Source organism: Jaculus jaculus, chromosome 19 (genome assembly GCF_020740685.1).
Source record: "Jaculus jaculus isolate mJacJac1 chromosome 19, mJacJac1.mat.Y.cur, whole genome shotgun sequence".
NCBI classification, from domain to species: domain Eukaryota; kingdom Metazoa; phylum Chordata; class Mammalia; order Rodentia; family Dipodidae; genus Jaculus; species Jaculus jaculus.
In genome coordinates, this window is record NC_059120.1 from 19842398 (window position 1) to 19869213 (window position 26816).

The following is a 26816-nucleotide window of genomic DNA, read 5'->3' on the forward strand; positions in this document are numbered from 1 at the left end:
CCTCCTACCTCTGCCTCCCAAGTGCTGGGATTAAAGGCATGTGCCACCACGCCCGGCTAATATTTCATTTTATTTATTTTTTTTAATTATTTATTTATTTATTTATTTGAGAGCGATAGACACAGAGAGAAAGACAGATAGAGGGAGAGAGAGAATGGGCGCGCCAGGGCTTCCAGCCTCTGCAAACGAACTCCAGACGCGTGCGCCCCCTTGTGCATCTGGCTAACGTGGGACCTGGGGAACCGAGCCTCGAACCGGGGTCCTTAGGCTTCACAGGCAAGCGCTTAACCGCTAAGCCATCTCTCCAGCCCCAAATATTTTATTTTATAGCTAGCAAAAATCATCATTTATAGAGTTGAACAGTCTGTAGGTCCCGAAAATCTCATTTCATAAACTTTTCTAAAAAAAAAATACTCTGAGAAATAATAATTTAGTCCAACTACTTAAACAAAGGAAATACATTCAGCCCTCACTGTGGTTCTGGACATGAAAGTCAGCATTTGTGATTGTTAATAGGGTCTGGGAGGATGGCTCAGTTGGTAGTGTGTTTGCTGCACAAGCATAATAAAGTCCTCCTGAGTTTGGATCCCAGGCACCCACATGAAAGCCAGACACAGTTCCTATCAGTAATCCCATTGCAGGAGAAGTAGAGACAGGATGATCCCCAGAGCTTGGCAGTTAGCTAGTCCAACCAAATCTGCAAGCTCCAATTTTAGTGAAGGGACATGTCTCAAAAACATGGTGGGGGGCTGGAGAGATGGCTTAGTGGTTAAGTACTTGCCTGTAAAGCTTAAGGGCCGTGGCTTGAGGCTCCATTCCCCAGTACCCACGTAAGCCAGATGCATACGGTGGCATGTGCATCTGGAGTTGGTTTGCAGTGGCTGGAGGCTCTGATGTGCCCATTCTCTCTCTCTCTCCCTCTTTCTCTGTCTGTCGCTCTCAAATAAATAAGCAAAAATAAAAAAGAATATGGTGGGGCATTGCCTCAAAAACAAACAAACAAACAGTACTTGGAATAAACTTAACCAAGGAAGTGAAGGATCTCTACAATGAGAACTTTAAAACACTCAAACAAGAAATTGCAGAAGACAAAAGGAAATGAAAAGACATCCCATGTTCTTAGATTAGAAGAATCAATATTGTGAAAATGTCAGTCCTACCAAAAGCTATCTACACATTTAATGCAATCCCCATTAAAGTTCCAATGGCATTCTCCACAGAAAAAACAATCCTAAAATTCATTTGGAAGCACATAAATCCTTGAATAGCCAAAACAATTTTGAGCAACAAAAATAAGGCTGGTGGTATCACTATACCCAATTTTAAGCTATATTTCAAACCCATAGTAATCAAAACAGCATGGTATTGGTACAAAGACAGATATGTAGATCAAGGGAACAGAATAGAGGACCCAGATGTTAATCCAGGCAGCTACACCCATCTGACTTTTGACAAAACTACCAAAAATATTCATTGGAGAAAAGAGCCTCTTCAACTTAGTGGTGCTGGGAAAACTAGATATCTATATGTAGAAGGATGAAAATAGATCCTTGTCTTTCTCCATGCCTAAGAATCAAATCCAAGTGGATCAGAGACCTTAATATCAGACCCGAAACTCTGAAATTGCTAGAGGAAAAGGTAGGGGAAACCCTTCAACATATTGGCATAGGCAATGCCTTTCTGAATATAACCCCGATTGCTCAGGAAATAAAACCACTAATCAACCACTAGGATCTCATGAAATTACAAAGCTTTTGTACAGCAAAGAACACTGAATAGAGCAAAGAGACAACCTACAGAATGGGAGAAAATCTTTGCCAGCTACACATCTGACAGAGGATTAATATTCAGAATATTCAACAAACTCAAAAAAAAAAAAAAAAAGAACAATAAGAAATCAAACAAACCAATTTAAAAATGGGCTATGGAACTAAATAGAGAGTTCTGACCAAAAGAAATACAGATGACATATAAACATTTAAAAAAGTGTTCTATGTCCTTAGCCATCAGGGAAATGCAAATTAAAACTGCTTTGAGATTCCATCTCTCTCCTGCCAGAATGGCTACTATCAAGAAAACAAATGAGGGCTGGAGAGATGGCTTAGCGGTTAAGCGCTTGCCTGTGAAGCCTAAGGACCTCGGTTTGAGGCTCGGTTCCCCAGGTCCCACGTTAGCCAGATGCACAAGGGGGCGCACGCGTCTGGAGTTCGTTTGCAGAGACTGGAAGCCCTGGCGCGCCCATTCTCTCTCTCTCCCTCTATCTGTCTTTCTCTCTGTGTCTGTCGCTCTCAAATAAATAAATAAATAAATTAATTAAAAAAAAAAGAAAACAAATGACACTAAATGTTGGTGAGGATGAGGAAAAAGGGGAACCCTTCTACACTGTTGGTGGGAATGTAATCTGGTCCAGCCATTGTGGTAATCAGTGTGGAGGTTCTAGGGACAGCTAAAAATAGATTTGCCATATGATCCAGCTATAGCACTCTTAGCCATATATCTTAATGATTCTTCTCACTACCTTAGAGATACTTGCACAACTATGTTTATTGCTGCTGTATTCACAATAGCTAGGAAATGGAACCAGCCTAGATGTCCTTCCACACAGGAATGGATAATGAAGATGTAGTAAATTTGTACTATGGAGTTCTATTCAGTGGTAAAGAAAAATGAAATTATGGGGCTCGAGGGATGGCTTAGCAGTTAAGGCCTTTGCCTGCAAAGCCAAAGGACCCAGGTTAGATTCCCCAGGACCCATTTTAGCCAGATACACAAGGGGGTGCCTGGATCTGGAGTTCATTTGCAGTGGCTGGAGGCCCTTGGGTACCCACTCATTCTCTCTCTCTCTCTCTCTCCCTCTTTCTCTGTCAAATAAATAAATATAAATAAAATTAAAAAGAAAAATTAAATTATGAAATTTGCAGGGAAACAGATGGACTTGGAAAGGATTATACTAAGTGAGGTAACCCAGGCCCAGAAAGCCAAACATCATATGTTCTCTCTCATATGTGGATCCTAGATACAAATGTATACACTTGTGTGTGAGCTGGAACCAAAAATTAGTAGCAGAGGCCAGTAAGCTAGAAAAAGGCTATAAGGGAGGGAGGAGAGGGTAGCACTTAAGGGGATGGTATTGTATATATGTAAATAGAAGAAGGGAAAAGGCCTAAGCAAGGCCAGGGAAAGAGACTGTATAAAAGAAGGTCGGGGGGGGGGTGTCAATGAAAATTCAAAATATTCTGAATAAGACATATGAAAACCTACTTTTTTGAATAATGGCACATCCAGAAGCCATAGATTGTTACTAGAAAATTTTCAGTGCCAGGGATGGGATACCTTCCAGTGAGATCCCTGTTGCCTCCAAAACATTATAGGCTATTGCCAAGGCCCTTGTTTTCTCTTGAGAAACAGATGGTGAGACCCTATTGCTGAAGACTTCACATGCCTGAGTGGCAAAGTCACTGAGAAATCAAGCTGGCACTGAGCAGAAAACCTTCTCCCTGTAGACCAGCCAACTGAAAGCTAGAAAAAGCTGTACTGTATGCAGCCTTATGGGAGACAGAAGTCATCAACAGTGAAAAAAGTGGACACTGGAAGCCTCAAGTTTGGCCAGCCAGGACAAATGAAAAAATGAGTGCAATAGTGGCATTTCTGCTCTGGGGGAAACTAACTGCTCTCTAATTGGACTGAAAGCCTGCTTATGGGAGGGAATACATGCCTTGTACTGAAGACCTAATCAAAAACCAATGGCAGGGGAGGTCATGAGACTTAGGGGTCTAAAGCCTGCTCTTGTCTGGCTAAATGCATATATTATTCTTACCAAATTGCCCTGAAAGCACTACATTTAATGTTCATATTCATATATTAATTCGACTCTTACTTTTGGTTAGAGAAGCTTCTCTTTTCAGATGGTGATGACCACTGGGATGACATAGTGCTGAGAAGAAGGGACGGAGGAGTGTCCAGCGCTGAAAAATCTCTATCACACCCTCCAAGGCTCAGGGTCCATCGCAGAAGAGGTGGCAGAAAGATTGTAAGAGCCAAAGAAAGGGTGCCACTCCTTACAATGCAACTGTCCAGAAAGAATTTGGACTCCATATCTAAGACCTCGCAGTGCCTAGCAATACCTACACAAGACCCTCATGATAGGAGAAAAAGATGATGACATCAAATTAAAACAGAGACTATGGAGAGGGAGGGGATATGATGAAGAGTGGAGTTGTGAAGGGAAAATGGGGAAGGAGAGGGAAATATCATGGTTTTTTATCTGTAAGTATAGAAGTTGTCAAATTATATATATATATATATATATATATATATATATATATATATATATATTAAATATGGTAGGGCTAGAAGCACAGGAGGAGAGTATGATCATGATCAGGTATAGCCCAGGCATGCCTTTAATCCCAGCCCTCAGGAGGCAGAGGTAGGATTGCCATGAGTTCAAAGCCAGTCCAAGACTACATAGTGAATTCCAGGTCAGCCTGGGCTAGAGCAAGACCTTACCTCAACAAACAAAACAAAATGTGGTGGGAAACTGGCCTCTAAATACTTATGTTTATGTTCTTTTGGTTAGAGAAGCTTCTCTCTTCAGATGGGAGTGACAAATGGGTTGACTCAAAACTCACTCAAAACTCACCAAAGAGCTAGAGAGATATCTCAGTGGCTCAAGGTGCTTACATGCAAAGCCTGATGGCCAGAGCTCAATTCCCCAGTACCCATGTAATGCCAGATACAAAATTGGCCCATGAATATGGAATTAATCTGTAGCTGCAGGAGTGCCTGGCATGCCCATTCTCTCCCTCTCTCTTTCTTTCACTCTCCCCTCATCTTCTCTTTCTCAAATAAATAAATGAATAAGTAACATTAAAAAAAAAAAAAGAGCTGGTGCATACCTTTAATCCCAGCACTTGAAAGGCAGGGGCAGGGGGATTGCTATGAGTTCAAGGCCACTCTGACTACATTGAATTCAAGGTCAGCCTGGGGTAGAGTGAGACTGTACCTTGAACCCCCATGCCCCCCCCCAAAAAAAACAACCTTACCAAAATGCTGAGAAGAAGTGGCATTAGGGTGCTCAGCACTAAGTGAGGCATCTCTATAACATCCTCCAAGGCTCAGGGCCTGTTACAGAAGAGGTGACAGAAAGAATGTAAGAGTCAAAGCAAAGGGAGAAATGGTGATAATACTGTCTTCCAGACACAAAGCGTCCGTGACAGTCATGAATTCACAGTGGCTGATGCATCCTACACAAGACCTACATAATAGGAGGAGAAAATGATGACATCAAAATAGAAGAGAGACAAATTGGGAAGAAGGGATTCAGTGGAGGAGGAATTCAGGAGGGGGAAGAGGAAGGAAGCACAGGAGGAGAGTATGATCATGATCATGGTATATTTTCTATATTAATGGAAGTTGTCAATCACAAGTTAAAAAAATAAGGTGGAGAATGAGTGAGGAAGACACTCAGTAATAACCTGTAGTCTCTGCATGCATGAGTGCACACATGCACATACACCCACACAGGTCTACACCACCACGTGCACAGCACACACAATTCACACATTAAAAGCCTTGTTTCTAACAGTTGTTGTTTGTATATACAATGCCAGTCACTGTGAAAACTGCCGTAACCTTCCAGAAACTTTGTAAATAACCACATACTTTAACCTAGAAACCCACCTCTAGAAACACTATCCTAATCACTTGTCGTTCAAAACTGAGTTTCAGTGCTATTTATAATAGAATTTTTTATACTAGATCCAAACTAAGAGGAAATAGAAAGTCCAATTATAGGAAATTTGACAAACAAATGATGGTGAAGTCTTACAATGAAATGTTACAAAGTCACAAAAATGTTTCCAAACAATATTGAATGTCATCGAAAATTACAAAAGAAACTTATCTGAGAAGAGAAACTTAAAAGTACACACATACAAAAGCATATATAATAAAGTTTTTAATATGCATTTACATTTTACTTTTAAAATACTTCAAAAGAAAACCAAGAAGAAAATAGCCTCAAGTTAAAATATGAAATAATCAAAATGTTAATAGCATTTAATCTCTTGCAGCAGGATTTCCGGAGCTTTAATATTTTCTTCTTTTATTAATTTTCCTAATTTTTAGCAATGCAAATATGCTGTTATAATGAGAAAATGTCTATTTAAACCACATTCAAAAATATTACTTGAGCTAGTCTTAAGTTAGGAAAGAAAAAGATGATTGTATTCAGAAAACAAAGAACAGAGCCCAAGGTTTTAACGACCCTCAATCTAGTGACACAGTTACAGGAAACAAGCAGGTGACCCGATTTGCATCTTTCATCCTTTTCAGTCACGGCCCCCCATAAAGGCAAGCCCAAAGTCTGGGTGAGGGTAAGTAGTTCAGGCTTTCTTATTGTCATCCTCCTATATAACACAGCTCAGGTGCCAGATATATATTTTTTAATTTTTTAAGAATATTTTTTATTTATTTATTTGAGAGCGACAGACACAGAGAGAAAGACAGATAGAGGGAGAGAGAGAGAATGGGCGCGCCAGGGCTTCCAGCCTGTGCAAACGAACTCCAGACGCGTGCGCCCCCTTGTGCATCTGGCTAACGTGGGACCTGGGGAACCGAGCCTCGAACTGGGGTCGTTAGGCTTCACAGGCAAGCGCTTAACCGCTAATCCGTCTCTCCAGCCCTATTTTTAAATTTTATTGTGGAAGGTATCTCTCTCTCTCTCTCTCTCTCTCTCTCTCTCTCTCTCTGTGTGTGTGTGTGTGTGTGTGTGTGTGTGTGTGTGTGTGTGTGTGTAATCCTCATAGCAACCTTTTGAAATACCTGGATTCCTCCTATTCTACTTGCTCAAGGTCACAGCTGGAAAGGGAGGTAGCTGAGTCTGGACTCTGCTGGGCCCATGTGCTTTGTAGCACAATGCCCTGTCTATCAGGAATCAACAGAACATACTGGAATTTTGGAAGTAGAGATTACTTCATTTTTTTGGCTTTAAACAAAAGCTTTTTATTTAGTTATTTATCAGAAACTTTCATGTATGGATAAATCACGTGTTGGCCCCATTCCCCTCCCCTTTCCATTGAGGGCCCTCCTCAGTGGGGTCAGTCACCGTGGGGTTAAGAGAGCAGCAGTCAGTCATTGTGGGGGAGGAATTTTATTGTTTTGACATTAAACTCCGATATCTAAAGCGGGTTTTGTGAAGGAGGATTTACTTGCGTCTAGTTGAGAAAAGGGCTGTGCTTCTCTTATTTCCTGTTGAGGTCACTGTGGTGCCTTCCTTTGGGACACTCGGCTGGGAAACCATTGTCCTAATACAATCACTTTTGCCTGATAAGAAACCCAGACCAGAACTTTAAAAGAAATCCCAAAGGCACCAGTTAGTAGGTGCATAAACCAGTGCTTGTCTAGGATTACACCACAGCACACACGTGGATTATTCAGAACTCTGCTACAAGGAATAGAAATCTAACTCAGCTTTGGCAAAAATGTGAGTTTATTATTCAAATCATTAGGCAGTACAAGGAGAAATAGCTTAGGTATAGCTCGACCCAGGAACTCATTTTTTAAATTTATTTACTATTTTTTTTTTTTTTTTTTTGTCTTTTTGAGGCAGGGTTTCACGCTGGCCCAGGCTGACCTGGAATTAACTATGTAGTCTCAGGGTGGCCTCAAACTCACGGTGAGCCCCTTACCTCTGCCTCACGAGTGCTGGGATTAAAGGCATGCGCCACCATGCCTGGTTTATTTATTTACTTATTTGAGAGAGACAGGGAGAGGCAGATAGAGTTAGTTGGGCACACCATAGTCTCCAGCCACTGCAAACAATCTCCAGACACATGTGCCACCTTACGCATCTGGCTTATGTGGGTACTGGGGAATCGAACCTGGGTCCTTAGGCTTCACAGGCAAACACCTTAACTGCTAAGCCAGCTCTATACCTGATTTTTAACCATATTTTTATCTCCAAGCAGAGGGAGACAGAGACAGAGAAAGAGTATGCCAGGTCCTTCCACTGCAGCAAATGAGCCACTCTGCACATTTGGCTTCACGTGGGTGCTGGGGAACTTTGCAGAACTCTAGGCCCTGCAGAAAAGCACCTTGATCATGGAGCCATCTCTCCAGCCCCTCATGTGATTTCTTTCTTTTAAAATACTTCATTTATTTGACAGAGAGAAAGAGGGAAAGAGAGAGAGAGAATGGGCGCACCAGGGCCTCCAGCCACTGCAAATGAACTCCAGACATACGCGCCACCTTGTTCAGCTGGCTAATGTGGGTCCTGGGGAATCAAACCTAGGTCCTTTGGCCTTGCATGCAAGAGCCTTAACTGTTAAACCACCCCTCCAGCCCTCGTTGGATTTCTTGATGCTAGCCATGGGATTTCAAACTAGTGGCCCTGATTTTCTTCATCCTCCTGCCTCTGCCTCCCAAGCCATGGTGCTGTTATGCGCTGCTAGGGATAGAACTTAGGACTTGTGTACCTGAGTTTTGGAAATCTGATATTTGATGTAATTTGGATTTGCTTCCCTGTTTCTTATGCTTGATTCTAACATAGTGATTTGTTTTTTCCTGCTTCTTGCATTCTCGGGTAAATAACATGGAACTGCTATGCCATGGTCAGCTGTACTTTATCTCAGATGATCCTGAGTGGCTGGAGTCACTGCGGTCTGTTACTGGAAGACTTTCTGAATATGAATGCAATGAACTTGTTAATATCCTCATTACTTCTTACTAGTTATGGCTTGTATTTATTGCTTTAAAAATTTTATTTAAAAGATTTATTTATTTATTTGCAAGCAGAGAGAGAGAGATAGAGACAAAGAGCTGGGCCTGGTAGCACATACCTTTAATCCCAGCACTTGGGAGGCAGAGGAAGGAGGATCACTGGGAGTTTGAGGCCACCCTGAGATGACATAGTAAATTCCAGGTCAGCCTGAGCTAGAGTGAGACCCTACCTTGCAAAAAAAAAAAAAAAGGCCGGGGGGTGGTGGCAAAGAGAGAGACACTGGGCATGCCAGGGCCACTGCAAAGGTACACCAGACGCATGTGCTTACATGGGTACTGGGAATCCAACTTGGATTGATAGGCATTTCAGACAAGTGCCTTAACCACTGAGCAATCTCTACAGCCCCATGTTTTATATTTCTACAGTGCTTATGGATCTAAAATAATTTAGTCTATACTTTATTAGGATACAGGTTAAACAAATGTGGGGAAGAGTATCTGAGGGTGTGTGTGTGTGTGTGTGTGTGTGTAAAAGCCAGAGGTTGTTGGCACTGGTTGTACTCCTTGGCTGTGCTTCATTTTGTTTACTGAGGTGGCATCTCTCACTTGAACCAGGCCTTGCTGATTTAGCTGGTCTAGCTCGCCCATGATGGGATGACGGTCAGCTGCTGTGAACCCCTGGAATTTGGGCGCTGAGCATCCAAACTCCCGTCTTGTGTGGCAACTGATTTATCCACTGAGCCATTGCCCCAGCCCACCCGCCCCAAGAATCGTCAGAATGCACCTGGGTGCTACTCAGTATTTCTGAATCAAAATTCTTGAGCAACTCACTTTTTGTTTTTTCGAGGTAGGGTCTCACTCTAGCTCAGGCTGACCTGGAATTCACTACATAGTCTCAGTCTGGCCATGAATTCATGATGATCCTCCTGCCTCTGCCTCCCAAGTGCTAGGACTAAAAGCATGCACCCGGCTTTTGAGCAATTCACTTTTTATTTTTTATTTTTGTTTTTTAGATGTAGGCTCTCACTGTAGCTCAGGCTGACCTGGAATTCACTATATAGTCTCAGGCTGGCCTCAAACTCACAGTGATCTTCCTCTGCCCTCTAAGTGCTGGGATTAAAGGCATGTGCCACCATCCCTGGCACAACTCACATTTTTAAAAAAGAGTTTATTATTATCATTATTATTTTATTTTAGAGAGAGAGACAGAGAAAGAGAGAGCTAGAGAGAGAGAGAGAGAGAGAATTGGCATGCCAGGGCCTCAGCCACTGAAATCAAATTCCAGACGTTTGTGCCACCTAGTGGGCATATGTGACCTTACGCTTGCCTCATCTTTGTGTGTGGCTAACGTGGCATCTGGAGAGTAGAACATGGATCTTTAGGCTTCACAGGCGAGGGCCTTAAGCACTTAGCTATCTCTGCAGCCCTTTTTTTCTTTCTGAGGGAGAGTTTCGCTCTGAAACCCTGGCTGGTTTGGAACTCATGATGATTCTTCTACCTCAGCCTCCTGAGTGTTGAAATTAAAGGTTTGAACTATCATACCCTGCTGGAATTCACATTTTAAAAAAAAGTTTAAGAAGCCAGATGTGATTTGATTTTTGTTTCCCATAAAAACTCTGTGATTTTGTGATCTTCTCTCATTCAGAGAAACATATTCATCAAGATTGGAGTTCAGCCACCCAGTCTGTCCCTATCTCCTGAGTGCTGGGATTACAGTCTGGCATCACACCTGCCTGGCATTTTCATGGGTGCTATGGATTCCAAACTCAGTAATTGTCAGGAGTTTTTAATTATTATTATTGTTCATTTTTCAGTGCTGGAGGTTGAACCTAGGGCTTTGCACAGGCTAGGCAAGCACTTTCCCCCTGAGTTACACCCCAGCCCTATGGAGGTTTGTGCTAAACCCTCTATAAACACTCTTATTCAGTATGTGTGTGTGTGAATATGATGAGTATGGATGGTGTATGCACATGAGCATGCAGGAATGTGAGCCCACTGCACACTCGTGTGCACAGTTGTGTAAGCAGAGGACAGTGAGCATCAGGTTGTGCTGAAGAGGTTTAGTGGTTCAAGGGCATCCAGTGCCCTTCCTCTGTTGCTCATTTGCATATTTCCTTGAGAAGGTGTCTCTCCCTCAACCCTGAGCTGCCCTTTTCAGGTGACTTTTCTGGTCTCTGGCCCTCCCTGTCCTTCCCTGCAAGACTGGAGTTACAGATCGGTGGTGGTTTAATTCAGGTGTCCCCCATAAACTTATGTACTCTGAGTGGCAATTAGGGAACTGGGTCTCCTGAAGGTGCTGTGTTGCTGGGGGTGGGCTTACAGCGTCTTCTTGCCAGTGTTTGGCACACTCTCCTGCTGCTGTTGTCCACCTGATGCTGGCCAGAGGTGATGTCCACTCTCTGCTGATGCCATGCTTTCCCCTGCCATTACAGAGCTTCCCCTCAAGACTATAAGGCAAAATAAACCCTTTCCTCCCATAAACTGCTTTTGGTCAGGTGTTTTCTGCCAGGAATGAGGAGCTAACTGCAACAAGACCTATATGGACACACTAGGGAATTAAACTAGGTGGGTCTCAGGCTCTTAGGTCTGCATAGCAAGGGCGCATATCCACTTAGCCAGCTCCCCGCTGTGCACACTTGTAAGGAAGCACACTTAGGTGTAAGACAGACATTAGGCATTTAGACTTCAAATTATTTTTGGGTTTGAGATCTCTTGTAATAGCTCCAATAGCCTTGCGACTCGGTTCTGCACTATAGTGGCCATTGAGATGACTGTGGTGGTTTAAGGAATTTGTAGTCACACTAAATCATTATTAGATTAAGTGCCATTTGTTAGTGCAATATATTATTTGACTTAGGTACCATGGTTTGCATTCTATTCTAGGGTTATTAGCATTAGAGAATGAGGGGCTGGGGAGATGACTCCGTAGGCACTTGCTTGCAAAGCCTGCTGGCTCAGAGTCAACACTTCAGCCCCCACCTACAGCCAAAAAGTGACACATGCTTCTGATGTTCATTTGCTGGGCAAGAGACCTTGGTATAGGCCATATACTGGGGGTGGGGAGGGGTAAGAGAGAAAGAGTGAACAAATAGATAAATAAAATTATTTTTTAAAAAGATTAAAGAATAAATGATTGCTTCCAAAGGCAAAACATGGGTCACCAAAAATAAAATAGTTGAGATTTATTTTTAAAAACCTTACTTTAGCAAAAAGGCTCCTTGTAAAATACATCTGGATCGGAGCATGGTGGCTCATGCCTTTAACCCCAGCATTCCAGAGCAGAGGTATGAGGTTCACCGTGAGTTCGAGGCCACCCTGAGACTACATAATGAATTCCAGTTCAGCCTGAGTTAGCATGAAACCCTATGTCAAAAAAAAAAAAAAAAAAAAACAGATGGGGCTGGAGACATGGCTTAGCGGTTAAGGTGCATGCCTGCGAAGCCTAAGGACCCAGGTTCGATTCTCCAGGTCCCATGTAAGCCAGATGCACATGGTGGCACATGCATCTGGAGTTTGTTTGCAGTGGCTGGAGGCCCTGGCGTGCCCATTCTCTCTCTCTCTCTTTCTGTGGGGTGTGTGTGTCTCTCTCTAATAAATAAATCAAAATAAAATCTTTTACAAAAAGAAAGTAGGGCTGGAGAGATGGCTTAGCGGTTAAGCGCTTGCCTGTGGAACCTAAGGACCCCAGTTCGAGGCTTGATTCCCCAGGACCCACGTTAGCCAGATACACAGGGTGGTGCATGTGTCTGAAGTTCATTTGCAGTGGCTGGAGGTCCTGGCGCGCCCATTCTCTCTCTTTCTCTTTCTAACTGCCTCTTTCACTCACTCTCAAATAAATAAATAAAAATGAATAAAATTTATAAAACAGAAATGTATCTGGGTAGGTGAAGCAGCTCACTGCAAGGCCGGGGAGGAGGCGGGGGCACTGCTTGGCTCTGCCTTGCTCTAGGAGGTGGAGAGCGTCCGCGGGCAGCACTCCTGTGCTTGGTAACAGCAGCCGAGGGACAAGGCTTCAGCCACCACGGTGGGTTCTCTCACCGCCTCTGCTCATCTTCCTGATTTCCCTCAGGGCATCTTCGTGCTCACAGTGATGACCCTGGCTTCCACACTGGGAGAGTGTTTGGGGGGAAGGGGAGGAGGCAACAACCATCGTAAAAACATTAGCAAACATCAGCCTCTTGGGCAAACAGTCTGGAGCCGGGCCTGCCCCACAGCAGAAAGGCGGAGTCTGCAGGTGAGACAGGGACAGATGTCCGGCCAGGAGGTCAGCAGTGGACACCATGTGCTTTGCGGGACCTGTGAGGGCCTTGCTCCCCAAAGAACTCTTCTGTGTGTTAGGAAAAGCTTCTTTTCTGCCTAAACTGACATCCTCATGTCCCCGGGGCCTTTGGCTTCCAGACAGGGGCAGACCTGTCTCCCACAGTCACATCATCCTCCCCAGTCTTTTCTGGACAACAGTAGTGATGGTGGAACAAGGAAGGAAGTTCAGGGTTCCATTGTTTCTCCATGAAAAGTATTGAGCAGATATGAAGAGAAACCTCACATGGTCACCAGTAGAGAGGGAGGCATGGATTGATTTCTTGAGAATTGCCACTTCTCTGTCGACCTGCCTGAGACAAAGGCCTTTAGATAAGTTCTTTAGTTGAAAATGTGTGGTTCTAGGGCTGGAGCGATGGCATAGCGGTTAAGGCGCTTGCCTGCGAAGCCTACGGACCTAGGTTTGATTCCCCAGTACCCATGGAAGCCAGATGCAGATGGTGGCATATGCGTCTGGAGTTTGTTTGCAGTGGCTGGAGGCCCTGGTGTGCCCACTCTGTCTCTCTCTCTCTCTCTCCCTCTCAAATAAGTAAATAAAAATAAAATATTAACAACAACAAAAAAAGAAAATGTGTGGTTCCAGAGGAAGGAAATTTGGAACCAGCCAGAATGAAAGCCAGCAGAAAGGAAAGCCAATCTGAGGATATGTTAATAGGTTGGACTTACCTTCTTGTTGCTGGCACCAAGCCCCTGACCAGAAGCAGCTTTGCAGGAGGAAAGAGGTTACTTTGCTTTCCAGCCTCAAGGGGAAGCTCCCTGATGGCAGGGGAAACATGACTTCAGCAGAGGTTGGACATCACCTCCTGGCATCAGCTGGACAACAACAGCGGGACAGCGTGCCAAAAACTGGCAAGGGGGCTGGAGAGCTGGCTTAGCGGTTAAGCGCTTGCCTGTGAAGCCTAAGGACCCCGGTTCGAGGCTCGGTTCCCCAGGTCCCACGTTAGCCAGATGCACAAGGGGGCGCACGCGTCTGGAGTTCGTTTGCAGAGGCTGGAAGCCCTGGCGCGCCCATTCTCTCTCTCTCCCTCTACCTGTCTTTCTCTCTGTGTCTGTCGCTCTCAAATAAATAAATTAAAAAAAAAATTAAAAAAAAAAAAACAAAAAACAGGCAAGGGGGCCGGGTGTGGTGGCGCACGCCTTTAATCCCAGCACTCGGGAGGCAGAGGTAGGAGGATCACCGTGAGTTTGAGGCCACCCTGAGACTACAGAGTGAATTCCAGGTCAGCCTGGGCTAGAGTGAGACCCTACCTCGAAAAAAAAAAAAAAAAAAAAAACTGGCAAGGGGAAACTGGCTGTAACACCTACAAACTCAGCCCCAGCAACGCACCTCCTCCAGCAAGGTTCCAATTCCCAAATTGTTACCAGCTGGGGACCGAGCGTTCAGAACACATGAGTTTGTGGGGGACAGCTAATTCAAGCCATCGCAACCATGGACTTGACCTTGATGAATGTTCCCCAGAGCAACCTAAGATGTGTTTCGCAATGTCCATTGTGGGGACAGAAGAGGACACATTTCTTCATGCACGCATATGTCATTGGTCATGAGTGTCTCTGGACGTTAACTTCCTACATCCAAGGGGTTCACGTGTGAGTGCTATGCTACCGTGTGCCCTGCTGTGACATCTGAGGAACCAAAGGGCAGGGAGTGCGGCACTGAGGTAAGCCGCTGCCATAGTTGCTTGTGCAGAAAGCTGACCGGAACCTGTACAAATGGGAGGCTGGAGGAAGAGGTGGGGATGAAGAGATGTCAAATGGGACCCAAGACATGTACAGACCCACCCATCTCAGTGAAGCATCTGGAAGATTCTGGATTCCTTCTTAGTCTTTTTAAAAAAATTCTATTTATTAATTTATTTTGTTTATTTTTATTTATTTATTTGAGAATGACAGAGAGAGAAAGAAAGAGGCAGAGAGAGAATGGGCGGGCACATCAGGGCCTCCAGCCACTGCAAATGAACTCCAGATGCATGTGCCACCTTGTGCATCTGGCTTAGGTGGGTACTGGGGAATCGAGCCTCCGACCAGCCGGGGGTTCCTTAGGCTTCACAGGCAAGCGCTTAACTGCTAAGCCATCTCTCCAGCCCCCTTCTTCTTCTTTTTTTTTTTTTAAGTTTTTTTTTAAATTTATTTATTTATTTGAGAGCGACAGACACAGAGAGAAAGACAGATAGAGGGAGTGAGAGAGAATGGGCGCACCAGGGCTTCCAGCCTCTGCAAACGAACTCCAGACGCGTGCGCCCCCTTGTGCATCTGGCTAACGTGGGACCTGGGGAACCGAGCCTCGAACCGGGGTCCTTAGGCTTCACAGGCAAGCGCTTAACCGCTAAGCCATCTCTCCAGCCCTCCAGCCCCCTTCTTAATCTTTTCATTTCAGGTTCATTATAAGGGACACACAGGAACTTGGCTTTTGACCTCCTCTCGTCTTGGGTTTGAATCTGGCCCCTATCTCTGTGGGTTTTGTGCTCTTGAGGAAATCGCTTGACTTCTTTGAGCATTAGTTTATTTGTCTGTGAAAGAAAGATGGTGTATCTACTTTAATGCATTGTGAGAAGAACATGGGAAAATACATGTTAACTTATTAGCACAATGGCACGGGCTCAGATGTGGCAGCTTATATGACTGTGACGAGTAACTGAGGCAAAAGGCGTCAAGGTGTAGACTAACCAGGCGGAGCTCCTGGGGGATTGTAGCTGGGAGAGTGAGCATCTATTTTTCTTTCTTTATATCTTTATTTAACTTTTTGGGGATTACAGAAGAGTTCAAGGAAAGCTTGGGTGAGTAGGTTTAGAGATGATTCTCAACTATCCCCAAACCCATTTCTAGGCCTAGGCTAATCTCACACCAAGCACTGGGTTCCTCCGCATTTACCGTTTCTCCTCCATACAGAGGGTAGTTCGTGGCTAAGCCACATACGGAGGTGCAGGTGCCACCAGCTAGGACTGGGTGACAAGTTAGAAACGCCCTTGAGTTTAGCTTCCCTGCAGCTAAGCAGGCCCCTCTATAGAGCAGTGGCCCATGACCCCTGACACCGGCCTCGGTCTGACATATCTGGCCAGGCCACCATCAGGCTACAGAGTGACCAGGCCTCCTTGCCTTCACTGAGAAGGTGACAGGTCTGTCGTGAACACTCAACCCTTTGAAGCTCAGACCAAACTCTCAGCTTGTATAAGTAGCTCAAATGGCCAAGACGACATATACAAACCATTATATCCAAACCATATCTCAAAATTCTTCTGTTCAATCTATTTGGGAGAAAAACATCATATCATATACTTCATTGTGTTCTTATCTCATCACACACATGCTTTCACATGGTAACCAAAACCAAGCTCATCCCTACAAACTTCTCATTTTAATCTATTTAATATTAGCAGCTTTCTCTTATGCTGTTCAAAGAATTCTCCAGGCTTTCATGAAAAAAAAATATGATTCAAGTCAACACATTGGATTTATGTTTTTGATTGAAACAAAAATATCTAAAGCACATTTAAATTAGACAGGAGGCTTTATGGGTACTTGGCTACATGTTACAATCGATAGGTGAGTACACCTCTCTATATATACTTTTTTTTTTAAGGAGAAAAAAAAATCCAATTGAGTGGTGCCTGAAAAGCGCTAGGGACTTCTTCAGAAACTCGAGGTGACAACAGAAAGTCAAGACTGCACATGCTCGTGTGTTTCCCAAGGGGGGAAAAATAAGTTCCAATTTAAAGAGACTTGGGTGTTATTGCTGTTTCTTTAGATGTAATACATAAGGATGGCAAAAAAAAAAAAGGTTTTTCTTAAGGAAACGTTAGATGTAAATTGAAGAAAAATGAGTATAAAAAGTGAGATTTTTTTTCTTACTCAAGATTTTTCTCTTGTCTCTTCACAGTTTTATCATGCAGCGATTTGATGTTGACATCTTTAACTCTGGGCTTGAGCATACTTGTCTTTCCTGTGGCACATGGGGACATTAGAGCTCAGTGACTTCAGGCAATGGGAGCCTGGATCGGTCATGGCATTTCCTAAAGCATTTTTTATCTCTAGACCCTTTGTATTCTACTGCCTCTTCTCCACATGATCCTTGTGCAATCTCATTTGAACTCCTCTCTGTGTGTTCTGGAGGTGTGTCATGCTGTGTTCTTTCTTATTTTCTGGCTACCTAGTGTGGTGGTTTGATTGTAAATGCCCCCTACATTCTCTGGTATTTTTGATTTTGTTTTCTACTTAGTCCCCAGCAGGCAGAGAGAGCTGTGATGGAGGAGGTGTGTCATTGAAGGAGGTTTTATGAGTCCAGCCCTAAGGTCTGTTTGGAGTCACCTTGAGCTCTGGCTTTTGGACATCTCTCTGGGGAGCCACCTTCTACCAAGATGGAGCTTCCTCTAGAATCAGTAAGCCTGAAATAAACCCTTTCCTCCCATAAGCTGCTTCTGGTTGGCTGTTTGTCCCAACAATGAGAACACCCCACTTATCACATTTTAAGATTCATCACAGACTACACAGTTTAGTAGCCCAAGTTCCTAAAGTGGTTTGCACTTGGAAAATAGTAATAATTGGGTTGTTGCAATCAAGAACAAAAATTGATACTTATCCATCAGGCATCCTTCCAGCAGTTCAGCTTTGGGACATTTTGATAAAAACTAGGAAAAACTTTTCCTAAGCAGTGAGAAAAGTGGTTTTCACAGAGTCCCCGTAATCTTATTCTTTGATTAAATTTAACAAACTGAGTTGCTGGGAGATGGCTCAATTGTTAAGGTACGTGCCTATGAAGCCTGATGACCTGGGTTCAATTTCCCAGTGCCCACTTAAAATCAGATGCACAGTGGCACATGCATCTGGAGTTTGTAGGGGCTAGAGGCCCTGGTGTGCTCTCAGTGCAGCAATCTCTCTCTCTCTCTCTCTCTCTCTCTCTCTCTCTTTCTCTCTCTGTGTATGTGTGTCTTCTATCTCTCTGCTTGCAAATAAAGGAAATTAAAAACATGTAACAAGCTGTTATTGTGCATTTCCTATCTACCAGACACTGCCCAGTAAGAATATTGAATGAATAATTGATTTCTCTCCCATCTTGGTCCAACAAAGTATCTGAGGCAGCTTGTGGCAGAAACATAAAAAATGAAATATCCAAGTGCAAGTTTCTAAAACTCAGGATAAGGGAAATATAAATTAGAACAGGTCAAGTCCATAGGGAAAGGAGGGCACAGATACATGGCCAGCGGGAGCCACCGCACTAGTTATACTTAAGTAGAATGTGTGTCTGTCCGTGCACTGGGCAGCCTTGGGAAAAGAAAATGGTCAGTTTCCAATTTCCATGGGAGACATAGAAAACTTGTATAACTACTTAGGAAGAAAAGGACAACTAAGGAACAGTTTCAGCTGTGGTTGGGATGAGAAACATCCTCTGTGGGCTCATTGGTCGGAACACTTGGTCCCCAGGTGTGATGGTGTTGTTTGGGAAGTGTGATGATGAAGTTTTGTTTAGGGACCCACAGACATTCCTCTTGAGTGGGTCTCTGAGGTTACTCCCAGGAAGGATTAACTGAAAGGAAGTCCTTCCCCCAGGATGGGTGGTCCTTGATCTAAGGAAGCACTGGGAGAAAAGAATCTCTGTCTCTCACTTGGCTGCTAGTGCTGCTTGCTGCTTTCCAGTGTGGACTGAAGACCAGTGTGAACTGAAGACCAGTGTGAATGAAGACCAGTGTGAACTGAAGACCAGTGTCAACTGGAGACCAGCAGGGACTAAAGACCAGCATGGACTGAAGACCAGCAGCTCTCCAGGAAGCTTCCAGGCCTTCAGTTCCAGATTGGGACTACTGAGGCATCCAGCTTTTTGGACTGAGCAGCTACCAGGTTCCTTGACTCTTATGAGTGCAAACTGCTATTGTTGGAGTGCTGTAATATAATCTAATAAATTCTCTTTTAATACAATTCATTCTACCAGTTCTGTTCCTCTAGAGAATCCTAGAGGTTACAGACAGAAGAACCTTTGGAAGGTGGAGCCTCACAGGAGGAAGTGGGTCACTGGGTGCGGGCCTTAACCTTTATAGCCAAGCCCCACTTCCTGTTCACTCCTTCTGCTTCCTGCCTGTGGATGCACTGTGACCAGCTGCCCCTGCTGCCTTGCTTTCCCCATCCTCATGGACTATATTCCCTGGAACTACAAGCCCAAATAAACCCTTCCTCCTCAAGCTGCTTCTTGTCAGGTATTTGATCAGAGCAATGAAGTAAGTAACTATAATATAATGTCTAATGACATTTCACATCTCTGTGAAAGAAGATCTAGCAAACATTTGTAAAACAAAGCTACATTATCAGTGTGAGCAATTTACTTGACTCATGAAGAGAAGATGAGACATGAACAATGTCTCAAAAGAAGGGGGACATGCTGGAGATATGGCTTAGCAGTTAATGCACTTGCCTGCAAAGCCTAAGGACCCGGGTTTGATTTCCCAGCACCCATGTAAAGCCAGATGCACATGGTGCTGCATGCATCTGGAGTTTGTTTGCAGTGGCTAGAGGCCTTGATGCTCCCATTCTCTCTATCTGTCTCCCTCTCTTTCCAATAAATAAATAAATAAATATTTTCTAAATATTTGTGCTAAGGTCTTTAGCCCCTGTAAACGAACTCCAGACACATGCACCACCTTGTGCATCTGGCTTACATAGGTTCTGGGGAATTGAACCCGAGTCTTTAGGTTTCACAGGCAAGCACCTTAACTGCTAAGCCATCTCTCCAGCCCGTAAATATTTAAAGAAGAAGAAGAAGAAGATGGGGACAATGAGAAGGGCACGTGAGAGAAGGGAAGGAGCACGTGGCTCTAGGTACATGGTTCCCAGCTGGATTGGGGACAGAAAGCGTGGCAGGTCTTTGCTAAGAGGTTCTGAGTCAGAAGGACGGCACTTGGCTTACAGGTGACACGAGTTCTGTGGTTGCTGGCTGGTGTTTGGGTCAAACTAGAAGAGACTCTTGGCATGTGGAGCAGTGAACAGTGAGGTTGGAAACCAGGCTGGCCTCGTGTGCTGGAAACTTGGACTTTACGAGTCGTGGGCGTCACTGACAGATGCTTTAAGCCCAAGGAGGTGATTGTCAGTATCAGATCTAACTTGATGTGTCCTGATTTCACAAACAGCTGGAGGATAAAAAAAGTAAGATGCAGCCGGGCGTGGTGGCGCCCGCCTTTAATCCAGCACTCAGGAGGCAGAGGTAGGAGGATCACTGAGTTCGAGGCCACCCTGAGACTACATAGTGAGTTCCTGGCGAGCCTGGGTTAGAGTGAGGCCCTACCTTGAGAAACTGAGAAAGGAAAAAAAAGAAGCAGGAGGCAAGTGAAGGACAAGGGACATCAGTGTTGTATGGTGAAGAGCAAAAGGTATCTGGTCCAGGCAGTACAGAGACTTGTAGCACTGCTCTGGTGGTCAACATGAGCCAGTCATTTTCACATGTGATTTTCTTCACAGTGTGACTGATCCCTGATCAAAAGCAACTTAAGGGCAGGCTTATTGTCACTCATAGTTGGAGGGACGTCCCTCATGATGGGGAAGGGATGGTGACAGGGGTGTGAGGCTGCTGGTCATATTGTGTCTGCAGTCAGGAAGCAGAACGAGATGAATGTTGAGGTCTACAGTCAGGAAAGGAGAGAGAGAGAGAGAGAGAGAGAGAGAGAGAGAGAGAGAGAGAGAGGGAGGGAGGGAGGGAGGGAGGGAGAGAGAGAGAGAGAGAGAGAGAGAGAGAGAGAGGGAGATCAGTGCTGATGTCCACAGTCAGGAAGCAGGGAGAGATGAATGCTGATTCTCAGGTCTCTGTCTCCTCTTTTTGTTTTTAAGATTTATTTATTTGAGGGCTGGAGAGATGGCTTAGCATATAGCGCTTGCCTGTGAAGCCTAAGGACCCCGGTTCGAGGCTCGGTTCCCCAGGTCCCACGTTAGCCAGATGCACAAGGGGGCGCACGCGTCTGGAGTTCGTTTGCAGAGGCTGGAAGCCCTGGCGCGCCCATTCTCTCTCTCTCCCTCTATCTGTCTTTCTCTCTGTGTCTGTCGCTCTCAAATAAATAAATAAAAAATTAAAAAAAAAGATTTATTTATTTGAGACAGAGAGGGGGAGAGAGAGGATGGGAGTGCCAGGATCTCTAGCCACTGCAAACGAACTCCAGACACATGTGCCACCATGTGCCTCTGGTTTACCTGGGACCTGGAGAATTGAACCTGGATCCTTGGGCTTTGCAGGCAAGTGCCTTAACCGCTGATTCTCCAGCCCTCTGTCTCCTCTTCTTCCAGTCTGGGATCTCTAGCCCACTGAATGTGTGCCGCCCACAGTTAGGGCTGATCTTTCAACCTCAGTCAATCTAATCTGGAAACTTCCTCACAGACATACCCAGAGGTTCTCCTACTATGTGATTAATATTGATTTTGAAATTGGCAATCAATAATTAACCATCACAACTGTAATTGAGTGGCACCTGAGCTAAAGCAACAGGCAGTCTGGTGACCCTGGAGGTGCAAGAGTATCTGCTGAAATCTGACGGCCCCATCTCTGAGGGAGGAGTTGGTTTGAAGAGCTGTGAGCCATGATTGCTCCCTGGAGTAGGGAAGAACTACCTTATGTCGGAGGCTAAACTGTTTATGTCTTTGAATTTGTTCCACGAAAGTAACTAACAATGTCCGTTTCACTAGATTATCCTCAAACATGGAGAAAATGACAGCACTTTTTATTGCAGTTTCCAAAAGCTGTTGTGCCTAAAGCTGGATCTCATTTCCACACAGTTAAGGTTGCTTGTCAGGGTGGCTGTGAGCAACAGACCTGCGTCTCATTCTTGCCTGAGGGGCTGCTGGGCAGAGAAGCAATGCAAAGGCAAGTGACTGTTTGGCAAGGGTCTACTGTTGAACCAAGAGAGAGGCCGAATGATGGTGCTTCTCCTCCAGATATGCCCAGTGTCCCAGTCCGGAGTGCCCAAGAACGTGCTGTCCCACATGGCGAAGGGACTGTGGTAGTTTGCCAGGGACACTGTTACAAAGTACCACAAACCAGGTGGCCTAAATGACAACCAGGTGGCCTAAATGACAGCAGTGTATTGCCTCGCAGCTCTGGTCGGCATGCTGGTTCTCCTGAGGGCTGTGAGGCCGGGGGTCTTCTCCCCGCGCCCTTTCTCATCATCTTGCCTCCGTGTATGTCTGTCTGTCTGTCGCTGGGTCTGTCTAAAGGACACACACCAGTCACGGGGGATCAAGGGCCAACTGAAGATCATATCTTAACTAATTGCACATGCAACCACCCTATTTTCAAATCAAGTCATAAACTGGGGGAGTAGAACTATAATATGTGGGTGTTTTTTGGGGGGACACATAATTCAACCCCAAACAAAGGGCTTTGCAAATAGGATTAAGGCTAAGAAATTTGTAAAACAATTTTATTTATTTATTTGAGAGAGAGAGAGAGAGAGAGAGAGAGAAAGAGGTAGGCAGATAGAGAGAATGGGTGCAGTAGGGCCTCTAGCCACTGCAAACGAACTTCAGACACATGTGCCACCAGGTGCATCTGGCTTACATGGGCACTGAGGAATTCATCCTGAGTCCTTAGGCTTTGCAGGCTAATGTCTTAGCCACTGAGCCATCTCTCCAGCCCAAGGCTGAGAATATTGAGATGGAGTAATTTTGCAAGGGTTAATCTCTATTGTCAACTTTATTGGATGTGGAATTACCTAGGAGACAAATCAATGCACATGTCTGTGAAGCAGTTTCTAGATTAGGTTAACTGAAATGGGAAGACCCTCTGTAACCGTGGGCTGCACCAGTCTATGGGTGGAGGTCCTTGACTGAAGGAAACAGAGAGGGCGGTCTGAGTACCAGCATTTCTCGCTCTGTGCTTCTGACTTCGGGTACAGTGTGTCCAGCCGCTTCCTGCTCCTGTCTCTATACCCTCCCTGCCATGACAGATGGCATCCCTTAAAACTGCAAGCCAGAACAAAACCATTCTTCCTTAACTTACTGTTATTTATTTATTATCATTATTTTGGTTTTTTGAGGTAAGGTCTCACTGTGATGCAGGTTGACCTAGAATTCACTATGTAGTTTCAGGGTGGCCTCGAACTCATGGCGATCCTTCTACCTGTGCCTCCCAGGTGCTGGGATTAGAGGCGTGCGCCATGACGCCCATCTTAACTTATTTTGTCAGGTGTTTTGTCACAGGAACAAGAGAAGTAACAGGGTGGCCATGCTGAGTAATATGGGTGGGCTCAAACCAGCATACACTAGACCACTGGGAGACATAAGAAACAACGGAGAACTCTAATGTCCCTGGCATCGGCAAGGAACAGATCCTCTCCTGTTGCCTCCAGAAGGAAACCCGGCCCTGCCGACCCCTACCTGGGCCAGACTTCTCACCTACAGAACTACGGTGCAATGCATTTGTATTGCTGTCATGCGTGCGGCCATCTGTCACAGCAGCCACAGAAAACGGACACATCCACTTCCAGCCCCGACCCCCGCACTCGCCATGTGCTCATTCATCCCCTGTAGATTGCATCCTTCGGCTGGAAGTTACTCTGCACAGGACGGGCCACGCCTTGCACAGACACAGATCTAAGCCAGACCTGCTCAGTGACAGATTCCCCCGCAGTGCCGGGCTCACTCACAACCCACTCCGCATCCTCTCCAGCTGCAGTGCCAGTTTCCACAAGCGTGTGTTGGGGAGACCTCTGGCTCTGACCTTTGGGCATGTGACTCACACTGAAGCAAACGTTCCCCCTCAATTAAGATTTTGAGGGCTGAATAAATGGTTTAGCCATTAAGGCGCTTGCCTGCAAAGACAAAGGACCCAGGTTCAATTCCCCAAGACCCACGTAAGCCAGACATACAAGGTAGCGCATGTATCTGGAGTTCATTTGCAACAGCTAGAGCCCCTGGCATCCCCATTCTATCTGCTTCTTTATTTCTCTATCTGTCTCTCAAATAAATAAATAGTTAAAAAATATTTAAGGGCTGGAGAGATGGCTTAGTGGTTAAGGTGCATGTCTCTGAAGCCTAAGGACCCAGGTTCGATTCTCCAGGTCCCACGTCAGCCAGATGCACATGGTGACACATGCATCTGGAGTTCATTTGCAGAGGCTAGAGGCCCTGGTGTACCCATTCTCACTCTCTCTCTCCCTGTCTCTGTCTCTAATAAATAAATAAATGAAAATAAAATCTTTAAAATAATATTTAAGGGCTGGAGAGATTGCTTACCCACATAAGCCAGATGCACAAGGTGTGACACAGGCATCTGGAGTTTGCAGTAGTTAGAGGACCTGGTGAGCCCATATCCAGCCCTTCCCCCGCCCCTCCCCCACTGCTCTCTCTCAAATAAATAAATTAATAAAATATTTTTACTAAAGCTTTATTTTTAAAAATTTATTTATTTATTTATTTGAGAGAGACAGACACAGAGAGAAAGACAGATAGAGGGAGAGAGAGAGAATGGGCGCGCCAGGGCTTCCAGCCTCTGCAAACGAACTCCAGATGCGTGCACCCCCTTGTGCATCTGGGTAACGTGGGACCTGGGGAACCAAGCCTCGAACCGGGGTCCTTAGGCTTCACAGGCAAGTGCTTAACCGCTAAGCCATCTCTCCAGCCCCTACTAAAGCTTTTGACACCAAGACAAGGGTGGGAGCTGATTGCTGGTGCTGACCGGGCTGGGGGAGTACCGTTGACTTGCTGAAGGCTGGGCTGTTCCACTGCCTTTCACTGGCTTGGCTTTGCTATGAAGTGCTGAGGATTGGAAATCAGTGGGCAGTAGGTTCTTATAACATGCCAGTGAGCCTTAGTGCTCACATGCGCTAAGCCATAAAGTCCAATCAGGACAGGGTCGTAGAAGCGGGAGGAAAGGCAGGCCTGGAAAAGGCCCAGAGCAGGAAGCTGCCCGGAGACCCGAGGAGGGAGAAGGCTGCCACGCTGGCAAAAACTGAGTCTTTGGGGCTGGGGAAGTGGTTCAGTAGGTAAGAGCGCTTGTCACGTAAGCATGAGGGCCTGAGAGGGCCTGAATCCTCAAAATATCTGGGTATGACCATCCACAAACACCTGAAACCTCAGTCTTGTCAGGGGCAGAGCCTGAAGGGAGAATCGCTGGGGTTCTCTGGACAGCTCCAGGGTCAGTGAGAGACTCTCGAGGAAACAAGAGAAAGAGCCATGGACAAGGACAACGAATGTTCTCCTCCAGCCTCTGCGTGTGTGCCACAGGGTACGTGCATCTTCATACAGACACACATGCAGACACCACGCAGACTGCATGTACATGTCAAAAGACAAGTCTCACCAGGCTCGGCGGCACACGCCTTTAATCTCAGCACTTGAGAGGCAGAGACAGGAAGAGCACAGTGAGCTCAAGGCCTGCCTGGGACTGCAGAGTGAATTCTAGGTTAGAGTAAGACCCTACCTCAAATCAAACCAACCAACAGAAGTCTCAGAAGACATTGTCGCAATAAAATGTTGTCAAGTGACTGATTTTTCTAATTCTGGAGGCTTGGCTTTCTTATCGAAGAGCCAAATTCCACATCTTATTTTAGTGGGTCAGTGGTCCATAGATACACTTGCAAATACAGAGAGGGAGAGAGAGGGAAGGAAAAAGGGAGATAGATAGATAGATAGATAGATAGATAGATAGATAGATAGATGATAGATAGCTGGAGACAAAGAGATCGAGAATGGGCATGCTAGAACCTCTTACCACTGCAAACTCCAGATGCAGGCTTCCTTTTGTGTATCTGAGTTTCCATGGGTACTAGGGAATTGAACCCAGGCTGACAGGCTTTGCAAGCAGATTCTTTCAATCACTGAACCATCTCCCCAGCCAACTTAATTTTTTTTATTTACTTATTTGCATGGTTTTTTTTTTTTGAGGGGGCACAGAATGAGGGATTGTACTAGGGTTTCTTGCTGTTGCAAATGAACACCAGATGCATGCAGCACTTTTTGTGTCTAGTTTTCCATGGGGCCTGGGAATTGAACCCTGGGCTGGCAGGCTTTGCACACAATTACCTCTAACTGTTGAGCCATCTCCTGAACCCCTGATCATTGATTCTTTCTCCTACACAAAGGATTGAAAAATGTACAAGTGCCTCTCTGTGCTTTTGTGTTGTATTTTTTTTTTTAAATGTTTGATTTTTTTTTTTTTAAAGCTGTTAAATTCTACCTTGGAAATTCTTAGATGATCTGCTCCTCTTTAGTCTCAGGATGCAACCACGCTAGTCCCTGCTTAAACAAGGCCAGTCTTTTCTCCTCATCCATCCCATCCGGAGCTGCTGTGGATAAAAGCAAATGAATGAGGATGGCATCTGGTCTGCTATCAGGGATAAATGTCCACCTGGAGCTTGTTGCGGTAAAAACCTTGTTTATTTCAAATCCAATCACCTGCCTCGCTTTTCTACTTATTGCCTGTCATGAATATTCTTTCTCAATATCATAATATTGCTAATGAGACACAGTTGACCTGAGTTTTGGGGGTGAACTGTGAGAAAAGGGCTTGTAAAAAGACCAAATGGAAAGATCTCTCATGTCCTTTGACTCTTTTTTGGGAGAGGTTTCGAGGTAGGGTTTCAATCTGGTTTAGGCTGACCTGGAATTCACTATGTAGTCTCAGGGTAGCCTCGAACTCATGGCGATCCTCCTACCTCTGCCTCCCGAGTGCTGGGATTAAAGACGTGCACCACTATGCCCATCTTCCTTTGAATCTTAAAAGGATGCTGTCAACACAAGACACTTGAGTTTTTTCTACTGAAGCCCCAGGAGGAAAGAGAAGGGAGGAACACTGGTGGTCACAGGACCTGGCTCTA